General features: G+C 37.6%; 1 long non-coding RNA gene across 3 annotated transcripts in view; it reads right to left on the reverse strand.

Moving 5' to 3' along the window:
* LOC128086332 (uncharacterized) overlaps positions 1 to 13457 on the reverse strand; it is a 107303-nt gene that overhangs the window by 15820 nt on the left and 78026 nt on the right. For all 3 annotated transcript variants that reach the window (XR_008209328.1, XR_008209329.1, XR_008209327.1), the window contains exons 2-3: positions 3331 to 6078; positions 2115 to 2195 (exon numbers count right to left, since the gene is read on the reverse strand). This is a non-coding gene — a long non-coding RNA (uncharacterized LOC128086332). The remainder of the gene's footprint in view (positions 1 to 2114; positions 2196 to 3330; positions 6079 to 13457) is intronic.

Consider the following 13457-nt stretch of genomic DNA (forward strand, 5'->3'; position numbering starts at 1 on the left):
TCATCACTCTCGCAATATAGCTATTAATATTCCTTGTTTTCCCATACTTGTGAAGACCAGATTTCAGGAATCTGAACTTTTAATTTCTGTTTGGTTACAGTTGTAGGAATAATTTGACTGTTAATGGCTGATTTTTTTATAAGAATTTTTAAAACAAACAAAACAAACAAAAACAAACAAACAAAAACAACAACAACAAAAAACAACCAGGAAGGTTAGATAATTCATCTTTACCCTAAATAATTTTCACATTTTTCTTACTAAAGTGGATATCCTCCAAGATGAATTGAATGAAATATTACTTTCAAATAAAAGTTAAAAACTTTCTCTCTTCAAATTTTGATAAATTTTGAAACAAAACAAAAAAAAAATCTGGCTTTCAACAGCCTCTACTGCTCAACCTAAATAGTTCAGAGAACTTAACAAGAATTTGCAAATGATTTCTTTCCAGGAGCAAATCCCAAGCTCCCCATTTATTGGATAAATGAAACATCTAGCAGAAAAACAGTGCCTAGATCTGGTTTAAATAGCAAGCATTACTTTCCATTTCTGTTCCTCTCCTTCCACCTATTACTGCACTTATTTCACAGCTTTTTCAATTCACAAATTTATTTAATTTGAAAACTCCTATTAAAATTTGACTTGCCCAGCAACCAGCACTTAATGAGGATTTGCTCCTCTTTGAATTTGGAGAAGAAATTTCTAAGATCATTTGTCGTACCCAAGCACAACAGAAAACCTCAAACTGCAGGTCTTTTTGTGCACTGTACCTCTCATCTCTTCTGCCTCTTGTGTTGAATACCCTGTTCTACTCTTTGTCATGTCCATGTCCCACAGCACCCTCAAGGAGTGGTGTTTCCAACTCAGAGCAATTACTCCTTAACATACATAGGATAATTCTCTGCAATGTTATGGTTCAGTCTTCTCTTTGCAAGCAAGAGAGTTCTTACTTAATAAGAAAAACATCCGACTCACAAGATCTACATACATATCTCCACCCTAAAAGCACCAATTTCTGCCACGTTACCAAGGAAATGAGTACACAGTTAATCATGATGAATAAAACATAGTCCTCTCCATCTTTCTGTCTTTGTCTGTCAGTCCTACAGACAAGAAGCTTCTGACTGCACTTCTGTACAAGTTTTTGGGATGAAACAAAATAATTGAGCAGAAATATTCATTCTGACAACAGTGTCCAATTGAAGGGGATTTAAGTTGCTGTAATTGAAAAGCACGGGACATGTTGTTGACTGAGTTAATCTCTAGGCCTCAGAAACTGAAGATTAGAATTGCAGGCACCCAGAGGTCAGCAGATTTCTCGTGTCTTTCTCTGTGTACCCTACAGTGTTCTGTTAACATTTTGCAATAGATTCAGCAGCTAAGTTTTCTGGGGTGTGTGTAAGAGCGACCGCTTCCTGTGGTGACCGTTGTGTTTCCTGTTTTCTCAAGGCTGATGGAGACGAACTGGCGCGGCTGCTGATTTTGAAACAGGGGCAGCTGCATGATAGTCTTGTGAGAGCTCAGAATGAATCACCATCCCATCCTTACAGAAAAATCCCGAATCTTTCCAGAGTTGGAACTCTACCTCTGGTGGTGGTGGGCTACCTACTTACGCACTGCAAAGTGTCTGGGGAATGTTCAGAACGCCAAATAGTCAGAAGTCGAGAGACAGACCACAGTGGGTCATGAGACCGGTCCAAAAATCATAAAACTTTTGGAAAAGATTTTTTTCTGTTCACTGAATACAGTCCATTCTCTGCAACAACATTTTTTTTTTATACGAGAATCACGATGCATCACAAGACTTTGAAAAACAACCACAAGCCAGTAAAAGTGGATGGACAGGAAGGCTGTTACTGAAACAGAGAAATACCTTTACACAGACATTTGGTCAAAAAATATTCAAACCATTGGAGGGTTCAAGGATACACTAAGTTCAGTTTGTTGATAGAAGAACCTATTTTGGTAAAAGACAGGAAAGGAATATAAATTGACCAAAAAAAAAAAAAATCCTCTGATGTAACATAAAGGATGCAGAACAAATCTATCCTGTTACAACTTTCCTCGACTGGTATTATTAAAACTTTCATATCAATATCAGACATTCTTCATACCTATTTACAATATAAGCAGGATCATTGTGAAGGCTTCCCTGAACAGAACACTCTTAAAACTGAAATGAATAGTTGAAGCACCTGCTTAATAGACACAAACAAAAAACAAAACAAACAAACAAACAAAAAACCTTTAAATTCATACTGTACTTTGAGATCCAGACTCACATTGGCCCCTAGATTGTCTGGAAATTTGAGGCTAACACCTGTTTGCTTAACATATGCTTGAGAAATCTTGCAGAGACAAGATGATGTACATTTTACCATGCACGAAGCTCACTGAATTAAACAGTAGACTTTCCTCTGTGATTTAACTCATCTGTCACAGCATCAGGCTTTTTTGACAAACTAACCTAACTTTTTTTTTTAACCTTTTTCAGTTCAGATTCAAGCTTCCCTGCCTGCTCCAGACAGTTTCACAATTACAACCTCAATTCACTGCTGTTGTCTTCACCACCATGCCCCAAAGCAGACCAGGTCTACCTTGTGGAAACAATAATTACACCAAATGAAAAGGAGACAGTGAGAAAATGCAAACCTAGAAAACCTCTCTTAATTCTGAAAAGAGCAACATCAGAATGCAGGGTTGGTGGGCCCCTTCTGGGGAGCTATGTATGGTCCTGACATTTGGGGCTAGACCAGAGAGGAACAGAGACTTCTTTTCAAACAAATATCTTTGTTACTCCTTGAACTCGCTGTAAATCTCCTGCCTCAAAGTGATCATATGCTTAATTCAACTGATTTCCAAATGTTAATATGGCGCTGGATGCTTTTAATAGACTTAAGAGAGAATGCCTTTTTATATTCCATTACCTATAGGCTAAAACCCTTGCAGTTAATTACAGATCTTCTTTGACCACACACTACACTGTCTAAAACATTCCAAAATACTTTCCACTTCCTGGACCTTTCCCCTTTCCTGCTCTTGCCTGCTCCTCTGTTACCTTTAACTGTGTTTTACACAAATATTTAATAGAGATTAATGTCCTCTTGCTTTATGAACTCTTGCCAGGGGCCTGCCCTGAGTCCTTTCACAGAGAAGTGAATATGAAAGAGCTTGGGTTCCTCTCTCTGCACGGCAGAGTTTCACTTTCACCTGTTTTCACTGACGGGGTTAATCTGAAGCTATTTGAGCTCAAGTATAGTGTTCCTGAGTTCCCAGCTCATATGACAAAAACATTCACTCTGCTGGAGAATGCAAGAAATAAGGACAAACCTCTAGATATCTTCCTGTTGTGGCTCAGTGTCTCTACTCTCATGTGATGGTTTCTCCAACTCCATTCTTTTCTGAAAATCTCACCAAGCTTGTTTAGCAGTATCTACACAGGGTTTTGTGAAGAAAATACTAGAATAAGAAATGGCAAATCCTAGTCTTCTTCACCGTACCACTAAGCAAAACTCTTCTGTGAATAATTTTGAATTATTAGATGACATTTATTTTTTCCTTCCTGGCTTAAAACCAGAATTACTACAGTTCTCAATCACATACATCATTAAATGCCTGTCACAATGCTCATTTTTTAGCTACTATTGCTCTTGCAGGGCAATTCCTTTTAACCTCATCTGAGGTGTTCACAAACTATGGAAGCAGTATGGAGAGACAGTTCTCAGGGGAGGAAATCCAATGCTAAAAGACATGGAGGGTGGCAAAATAGAACACACACCAGTTTTGGATGACATGATGAATTATGCTAACTTCTGAAAAAAAATATAATAGTGTTTTTTGGAACTGAACAGGAGGGATCAAATCACATTATGTTGTAGTTATTCATGTCCAGCACTGGCTCAAAAACTTCTTCATGAGGAAATAGGCCTTCACAGACCTATGTGATAAGCCTGCCCTGTTCTTTAGAACTGCATTCCACGAATGGCAGAGTTCATATTGAGCAGAGAGGCTAGGCTGCTATGTGGAAACTGGCTATCCAAGACTACTATGAGTCCATGGCTAACCATCAAGTCAACTGTCAGTCTGGTAGGAGGAGTGGGGGAGGAGGGTTGCAGTTCTGTTGTGAAAGTTGTTTATCCACTGATTATCAGCAGGATGAACATACGTGAAATAACAGCAGGTTTTTACAGAAGGAGCCTCAAAATTGTATTATAGTTAAAGATGATGTACTGTGTCCGCATTTGGAGCTTCAGTAGAGTGAATAAGTTAACTAAAAACAATCCTCCTCTTCTCATCTTCAAGGCTTGATAAATGTAGACTGACGAACACCAGTGTGGACAGTACTAGCAAAGTGTGGGATGTAGGACTTCTAAGGATATCACGCACTTACACTGTAGGACACCCTGGAAACTCACTGTTTCTCACAGAGATAGGCATCAAAAGAGTTCACTCTGGACACTGTTAGTCTGCAGTCTTGTTCTTTCACATAGTGTTAGAGTTTTTGCTTCAGATGGTCAAGTTGCATGTGCATGAATACAAGTGCAAGTTTGTAGCTATCAGTTAGATATATCTTCAGTCTGTTAAGGAGGAAAAGTTGCGGTGACAGAATTTCCTCGAATTAACAAATTCATATTACTGAACAAAAGGAGTAGCAAAATTCAGCTGTAAAGTGTTGCAAAGGCTATTTCTGATTATTTTATGAATAGTTTTACTTGCAATTGAAGGGAAATTAACAAAGGGAAAAATGACTGAATAAATACTTTCCTGAAATTCCTTTCATTTTCAATCAAGTCCAATGTCAGTGAACTTACTCCCCTGACACATATACACAAAATATAGGGATATGCCTTCTCTGGATTTACCAGAGATTTACCAGCACCCACAGAAGGTGAGGCTCTGCTGTAAGAAAGACAGTTCCTCACCTCTGCTATAGATCCTGCCTGTGGTGCATGTGTATGTGTCAGAGGCCTAATGTTTTTTGTTTAGTAGTTGGTGTTGAGCAGAAAGTGTGCCCTTTATCCCTATACAACTAAAAGAAAATTAAAGAAAGGTAGAACTGCATCCTAACAGCCACTTTTTTCCATAAAAAGACCGAAACTTAGTTGTTAAAGAGCATATAGCAGGGAGAAAGTGGCTTGGAGATACTTGCACACAAAGACTGAAGAATCAAAACTGCAGAATTACAGTCACTTTGAAACCACTTTAGATGTGTTGTTGATATTGATTCTAAGTGAATTCCCAAAGATAAATTAGCAATTCTACAAAAATGACCAATGTAGTCCTCACTACAGATTCTAGAAGATGTTTCCCAAATCTGGCACTCCGTCTGTCTGTCAGGTTACAAAGTAAGGTAATGCAAATGCAGTAGCCTGAGAAAACATTTTAGCCTCTGTAGAGTGTGCTAAAACAAGAGGATAGCCCTGCTAGCTGACAGGATTTGTCAGAAAACTGTCCTAGGACAATTCTCCAGGGGATGTGTTTCTTTCTATGCTATGAGCTGTCACAAAGCACATCTATCCTGAGTAATGTATCATTGCACAGAGATCTCTAAGCTGATGCCTGAAGTAGGTATGTGGTAGACAGTGGCATGGCTAGAATCACAGTTGAGCTTAGTTGAGCTAAGTTTTTTCTTAGTTCCTTACTACATGACTACACCAGTTTGTCCAAAGGATTTTGAAGATGCTGCTGTAATCTGGGCCCTGGGTAACTCAACAATGGACCTATAAAGTATTTAGTTTTATTTTGAGGATTGAAGGTCCCCATGATATCTAAGGTGTGCATTCAGAATTGTAACATGTAGAAGTACAGCTCAGGAAAAAGACCCTGAGAAACTACAAATGCATTGGCATTTACATTAGTAGCTATTATAGTTAATCTTGTATGAGGGTTTATTGTTGCAAGATCACACCATAAGGAGAATCTGCTGGAAGAGCTTGCTTTTTAACAAATTTGCTTTTCTGAAATGATAATAACAATACTTTTTGATGGAAAGGTGGTAAACAAAGAGGCTATCATAGATCTGACAAAATTTGACTTATCTTTGACTCATCTTTGGATTTCCAAAATGGAGGTGAATCACTGTAAGAAAATAAACACAAATTAAATTTACGAATACACATATTGTACAGTCACAATGATGACTACAGGCTAACATATCTAATTTCAAAAGGTAAGTTTTGTCTAAAAAATATAAAGAACACAGATTTCTGAAAATAAATCTGAGATGGGCTAAGACTTTATTTGGAACCTCACACAGAAAATGATTTTCATTTAATTTTGTAGAAACAGAATGATAATGATTACTTGATTTATATTTTATATTCCAGTCAAGCATAAGGGATTTTTCCAGCACTGCTTTGGCATCAAGTGAAAAAATTTTCCTTGTGTCTTTGAAAGCATACCTAGACCATTTCACGGCACCTAACTAAACAATGTAACAAAAAACGCAGCTAATCTGTGGAATCCTAAAGGTCTTCTCCTCTGCAGTATTTTCTTTTTCTGACATTCTTCTGTCTGGACCTACAAAAAGTTAATCCATCTCAATTAAAATACAAAGAACCAAAGCTGTGACACAACATAAAGGAGTGTATAATCCATCTAATTTTTCTGATCAGCCTCTCCCATTATTTTTCTCTCTGCTTCCTGAGTTTGGCTATCCAGTTGCACTTCTCTTTTGGTGTGGTGTATCTTCTCTCACCTGGCTTAACATTTGTAATAGGGCCCAACATACAACTTAACAGGAGGCTTGTCTTCTGGCCAGAGGGCATTTGGCCAGCTAGACCTCTTTTCTGAAGTGAAAGGAGTCAATCTGTGCCTCTATCCCCAGTTAAACTCTTCAAGAGCACATTTTCATTGTCCTAACGTCCAGTAGAAGATGATTAGGTCAATATTGCCTCAATTTGCTGATACTACCATTTGAAAATGAGAAACAATATTTCACTTTCCAGAGGACAAGAGGAATAAAGTGCGATCCAGAGCACGAAGTAGAAGAGATCACCAGCAAACAAGCTCAGGAAGCTAGCTCATCATACTGTGCAAAGGAGGAGTAAAGCAGCAAAAGCTGTTCTAGTAAACTTCTATTTACTGGCATGCTGTTGAGCAATGGGTTTGGCAATATTCAGACACACACAAATTCTCACATGTATGTACAAAAACACAGAGAAGTCCCTTAGAACTGAGAGGCAACTGCAGGTGGTGCTCAGAAAAGGAAAAATATTGTTGGTCTTTCAATTTGTGAGGTTATCGTTGTTCTGCACAGCACCACCAACAGCAACTTAGAGCCAAATCTATTTAAAAACAGTAAAGGCAGAGAAGTGAAGTTGCCTTTGGTTGTGCTTTTTTTTCTCTTTCCCGTTGTAGCTTCCTCTTTCTCTTCACCAGCTCAGCACTGCTGGCAGCTTTTTATAAACCACGATTCCTACTGCTGTCAGCTTGTTTGGAAACTACATGGTGAGCTCAGTCCAGCAGCCACTGCTGTGGGTTTCTGTTTAATTGCAGACCAAATTTGCTTTAAACTCTGTACCTCTCTTCATCATTTTCATTCCAAAACATTCAAAGAGATCTGCATATTCCTAAATACTCATTGCAAAGCAGAATTTTGCAGTAAACATATACAGTTAGCATCGACTAAAAGTGGAAATGCATTCCCATAAACAAGTAGTAAAAAAGTTCTATCCAATGTACATAGGAACAGTGGCCTCTGGAAGGTTAAACAGTAGCAGGGTGATCAGTAACGCAGTTATTCTAGTTGACTGTAAACTGCAGTGATCTTACAACGTGATATAATGATGAGAACATACTGCTGTGAAGCAACAAGAAATGCTGAGATCCTCATTTGTAAAAGAACCTTCTACAGTACCTCAGACATCTTTAAAACTGGAGACAGTGTGGATGGGTCAGTAGAGCACAGTCCAGAAACAGTCTAGAAATATCACAGTTGTACAAAAAAGGAATTAAAAAGCTTCAAGTCATAAGATCAAGGAGAGCCTATTAGGAAAGAAGATAGAAGCAACCACAGTAAACAATAGGAGCAGGGCTGAGGAAACACTACAGGGTTGGGAAAATGAGATACACAGCACCAGCACTTCTGAGGTCTTCACTTCTGCCTGCTGCAGAAGTAAAATAAACAATGACAAAAGTAAATTTTGTCATTGTTCTTGTGGAGAAAAATGTGGGTACTAACTTGGGACAGATGCTTCTTAAGAAAGCAGAAATCCTACATTGAAGGATGATGACAATATCTTGGCTAGTGGAAAATGGTTCTCAAAAGAAAAGCCTTGCAAAGAAAAGAAAATCAGTAAGTTCCCCCAGGTCAGAAAGTTCAAAAGCTCTTTCACTTGCAGAGCTCGCAAATGTTCCAATGTAGATACAAACATACACAGAACCTGCATTTTAAATTTAAGCTCATTGATCTGTTATTTTTCTCAGATCCTTCAGAAATGCTCCATGGACTTGCAGAGGCCTGTATTTCATGAGCTGAAAAGTCAGTAAATCATGGCTGGAAAGTACAGATCTAAATAAAGTACTAGTTAAGCTAAATTTAACATATATATTAGTGAGTTAAACAAAAACATCAAAATTAGTAATAATGTGCTGCAACTATCAACTATGTTAAATTTAAACACACAATCCAGTATTTGAATTAAATTTAAAACAAAAGATTAAAGCTTTATATGTAGGTGAGGTCTGTGACTGAAGAGGCAAAAAACTTGAGTAAACCAAGCATTATAGCAGTGGGAATAAGGTAACTGCGGAAAAGATGAAACTCCATTAATCAGCAGAATGCTTTTTGTAAGTAATGTAACTTGCATGTGCTCACGCTGTAAATAACCGTGCATAATATCGCAACAACTGAATTGTAACTATCTCAGTCCATTGTGTTAGCAGTCAGACATTGCTAACAAGACCTTTCTCAACAGACATAGCACTAGGAAAGTCTGTCCCCTTCTCAGCTGGCAGGAATCCTGCAATCTGGGGACAGTCAGCTGAGTTATAAATACTCAGCTGTGGCTCTGTTTTGGTGTCTACTCCTCTGTCTCCTACCATCTCCTACTCAGAAAAGAACCATTTCCCTTTTCTTAATGACCACTGAAATAATTTAGGGAATTTCCAGCACACCGTGTGCAGATTCTGATTCACTTTAACCCCAGAAAATGTTTAACTCCTTCTGGGAATTATTGTGAATTGATCCAGTTCTACATGGTGAGATTCCCAAAGTTCCTCTTTCCCTTTTTCCCCTTCAGCCATACACATGCATTTAGCATCCAGATCATCTGCCCCTCTGCACTTCTATAATGCATGTCTTGCTCTGAAATGACATCTTCCTACCTATGCAGACTTAAACTCTCCACACTGTTAATTTGATGTGATCTATGGAGGTTTCTTCTCCTAAAATGGGAAGACAGGTTAATTTTCTGAAATGTGTCTATACCTGTTGGCATGTACTTCTGTAACATTCCTTAAAATGCTACAATGCTTCCACTAAAACAAAAAGGTCAAAACAAATTCCTCTTAATTTTTGCTTTTCTTTAACCTCCTTCTTCTAGCACAGTTATTCTTACTCTCACTATAATTGGGTCTCGTCTCTATGTTGTCTATTGTTGACACTATGCCAGTATAAACACGCAGGTTCTATCAAGGATGTGCAACTTCCTCTTGCAGGACACCTGTAAGCTTCTTTCCTTTCCTTTCATTACATACACTCTCATCCATCAGTGGTTTGAACTGTGGCAGCCTATTCTCTCTGGACTTTCTAGCTTCAGATGAATTTTTTCATTTTCCATTTTTTCTTCTTCTTTCAGCAGAAGGGGGAATCAAAATACTGATCAAATGAGCTTTTTTTTTTAATTTCATTTTACACTAAATTTGTCTGAATTACCACATTTAAAAAAAAAAAAAAAAAAAGTTTTGAAGTCCTTTTAAGACTCTTCACAAATCTGGACCTCCCTAGTCTTTGTTCAATTCCTATTTTTACATTATACTTCTGGCAAGGAGAAGAGTTTAACACAGTTCAGTACAGTTAAATACTGAACTGGAAGTATAGAAAATTGTTTGCATTAAATTGAAAAAAAAATTCAAGTTAAAAGACCAGTAGTTGAATCAGGGGGAATAAAAGGAGGCAGTTACTACTTCTGTAAGAAAAAAGTCACTGCAGATAATATGCTACAGAGTCTGTTATACACAAATTGTACAGACCTGTCCTAGTCATATACACATAAAGCTGCAGCATGGGGCTTGCACATATGCTCCACCTCCTATAAAGCCAAATGTCTCCTGGGAGGATGTACACAGAGTATTGGTTTTACATGCTTCAGTTTTTCTGTTTAAACAAAATTCCAAACACAAAGTCCTTATGAAAGTGGTGGCAGAGAACAGGAACCCCAGTTGTAACCCAGAATCTACCTAAAGAGTTGGTTATTTGTGAATAGTGCTTTTCTTTTTTGATTTCTGGGAGATGAATAATTGATACAAACCCAATAAGATGCAAGTGCAAAATCACAAATTCATAGATACAACTGCACTCTCAAAACAGAACCTAAACAATTACCTAAATATCCAAATCAAAGTTCCCAAAGCAAAGATATCTCTGCCACAGCTGAAGAGGGTCCCTACGGACCCAGGGATAGAATACCAGTGGTGGGTCTAGATCAGTGACTTAAACTGCAGTTCTAAAATGTGTTTTTTTCTGTCTCTACAGGTAAGGCCTGTTGAATCATATTGCATCTCATCTTTATAGTTTAATTTTTACTATTAAAATATCTGATTTGAAAGGAACATCTCAGGGAAACTGATAGATGAACGTACATGGAAATGAGATATTGGGCATTAGTTTCAAGACACAACTCTATGAGGGGATATTAAACATAAGTGCTTGCATCTTACTAATGCAATCTGAATCTGGAACACAGACTTCAAGATTAGATGGTGTTAAAGCACTCTTCCTTGTTAATTCCTTGAATTCATACAGAAGTGTCCAGATTATAAATGAGTAGGAATGTGAATTGAAAATCCACTGCCTGTAAATGAAGAAAACAGTTAAACACTAATATCAAATCTTTAATTTGTTTGAATGTGCCTTAAAGTCAAAACAAAGTCATACACAGTAAGAAATCAAATATAGCTGAGTTGTAAGCAGATCTTGAATTATGAATTGGATATTTTCTACCTTGCTGAATTCTGCTTTATGGACAGTTTAAAAGTTACTAATAATAAGATAAATGAAATGCTTTTCAATATTTCAAATGATTGTGTGCTGTAATATGGTTCCAAGAAAAGTGAATCTTTTGAATTAATACACACCCAAATGATTCCTCTTTCTTTCAAAGAAGATGATTATCTTCATTCTGATTTGGATTTAGTCCATTCTACATGTGAAATTTTTTGCCAATATTGTGAAGTTACTTAAAATTGTGATATTTTCATGACATTTTTATGACATTTCCCACTGGAAAAGTCTTCGTACAAGCATTCATGAAAGCTGGACTATCAAAAGCACTTTTTTTTGGCACTAAAAACTGCATCAGTTCTAGGAGGGGATGCCAATATAGCAAGGAAGAAAAGCTACATCACCTCTAGACACAATAAGTTCAATGGAAAATACAGCTCTGGGAAGAATATGGATGATAGAAGGGATTTGCTTGTTTAGAGATATTATCTTACTGTTAGAAGCAAACTCAGCATCAGAATCTATGTAGAGAACTACTTCTATTAAAGGGCTTCAGGATGAGTGATGTATATGGTTTCAGTAGGGAGAAAAATTACTTTCTGAGCACCAGGCAAGGTTTGAGGTAAAGGGACCTCTCTGTGATGTGGCTTCAAGATGAAATCCTTTTGCTTTGGTAGACTGTGGTTAGAAAAAGCTTGATGATTAAATGGGTAGCGGTATAGGAGGAACTGCTTCAAAAAGCTGCACAAGGCTGAGGTGGTGCTAGCAGGAAAAATAATTCAACTTGATATGATTATTAAGTGTTCTCAAAAATTTAATCTTCCAGTTAGGCAGGATTTTCTCCAATCCTCCAAATTCCTGTCATAGAGAAATATCTCTACCCTACTACAAAAGCTCTTTTGAAGCAGTTCAAGTCATATGGAAATCTGTTGTTCTGGATGCAAATAATCTACTGAAGAAATGCAAGGATCTAGGTCAAAAGACCTTCCATTAGGAGCAGAAGTATTTTGTGGTGACAAATATAGGACAAAATGTCAGTTATACTCAACAGTGAGGAAGTCCATTGTTTATTTTAGTAAGAATGTCACTGGTAATGTTTCCATACAGCTACAAAAGTGTAAACAAGCATTTTCTTTAACTTCTAGCATTTCCATTTATGGAGATTCTCTCCTTCCTAGGAAGTTTATTCAACTTCTGGACTTTCTGCTGCTCCCCGAGCTTTCTGGCCTATTGTTTTGCTCTAATTCATCATACAGATAATCAAGTTGATTATTTATGTAGATAAGCTTAATGTGTTTATGACTGCTCATACATTAAACACAGTTGTTAACGCTGATAATGTTGGTAATCTAGCTTTCCCTAAATGCAGTAAGGCTGCCGCAAACTATGTATCCTTATTAGGTAACTTCCTGTGCTAAGGGGCAGTGCTGAAATATCCTCCAGTGTATTAAATATAGTTACATTCTACCCTAATAGAAAACCCCTTGTGCAAAGCATGACACTTAAAAACCTTCCAGTAGCTGCTTAATGTATCTTTCATCATACTGAGAATCAGATAGCTTATTTCTCTGTTCTAAATAGCCTTTTAAACGCACATATAGTTTCCACAATTCCTTTCATTACCCTATATGCAATGAATATGTATGCTACTGTATACTCCTTTCTTTTCTGTATTCATTAAACTTTATCATTAGGATTGTAATGTTGTCGCCTTCCTGTTTCCCCAGATAGATCTGATCACTTCTAAGCTTTTATCCAAAAGGAGACTTGACAATAATCTCTGAAGCAGAAATTGACCGTTTAGGAACTTGCTTATTTCAAGGTTAATGTCAAGATTTCATGGTACAAGCAATGTAAGAATGAAATGGCTATGTATCAACTGATACCAGTGAAATTCAGACTTGGGCATCAAGAGTTAATCTCCCATTGTGTTTTGATCTTATCCTATTGCTAACATGGTTTGCTTATTTGGTTCCTTAGGGTGGGGAATGAGAGGAACTTGTGAGTAGCCTCTGGTTTTACCAATGTATGACGGAGGAAGTTTGAAGTGGCTAAAACTCCCCCTCATACATACACCCAGGTGAGTGGTGAACAGGCTACTTTCAAAAGCAGAACCTGTGGCACACGGGCATACTCTGAAGCGGAACAACCCAGAGAAAGCAACTTCACTTTTCCAAGATATTAGTAACTAATTGCAAAGCAAGAAGACATTTTGCAGAATGAAAGAGTTCTCCCATTGCAGCAAGGCCCCATCCTTTACACCCTGCACTGTGACCCACTCACCCTTGCCCCT

The sequence above is a fragment of the Tympanuchus pallidicinctus genome, unplaced genomic scaffold, assembly GCF_026119805.1.
Source record: "Tympanuchus pallidicinctus isolate F22 unplaced genomic scaffold, pur_lepc_1.0 scaffold3, whole genome shotgun sequence".
NCBI classification, from domain to species: Eukaryota; Metazoa; Chordata; class Aves; order Galliformes; family Phasianidae; genus Tympanuchus; species Tympanuchus pallidicinctus.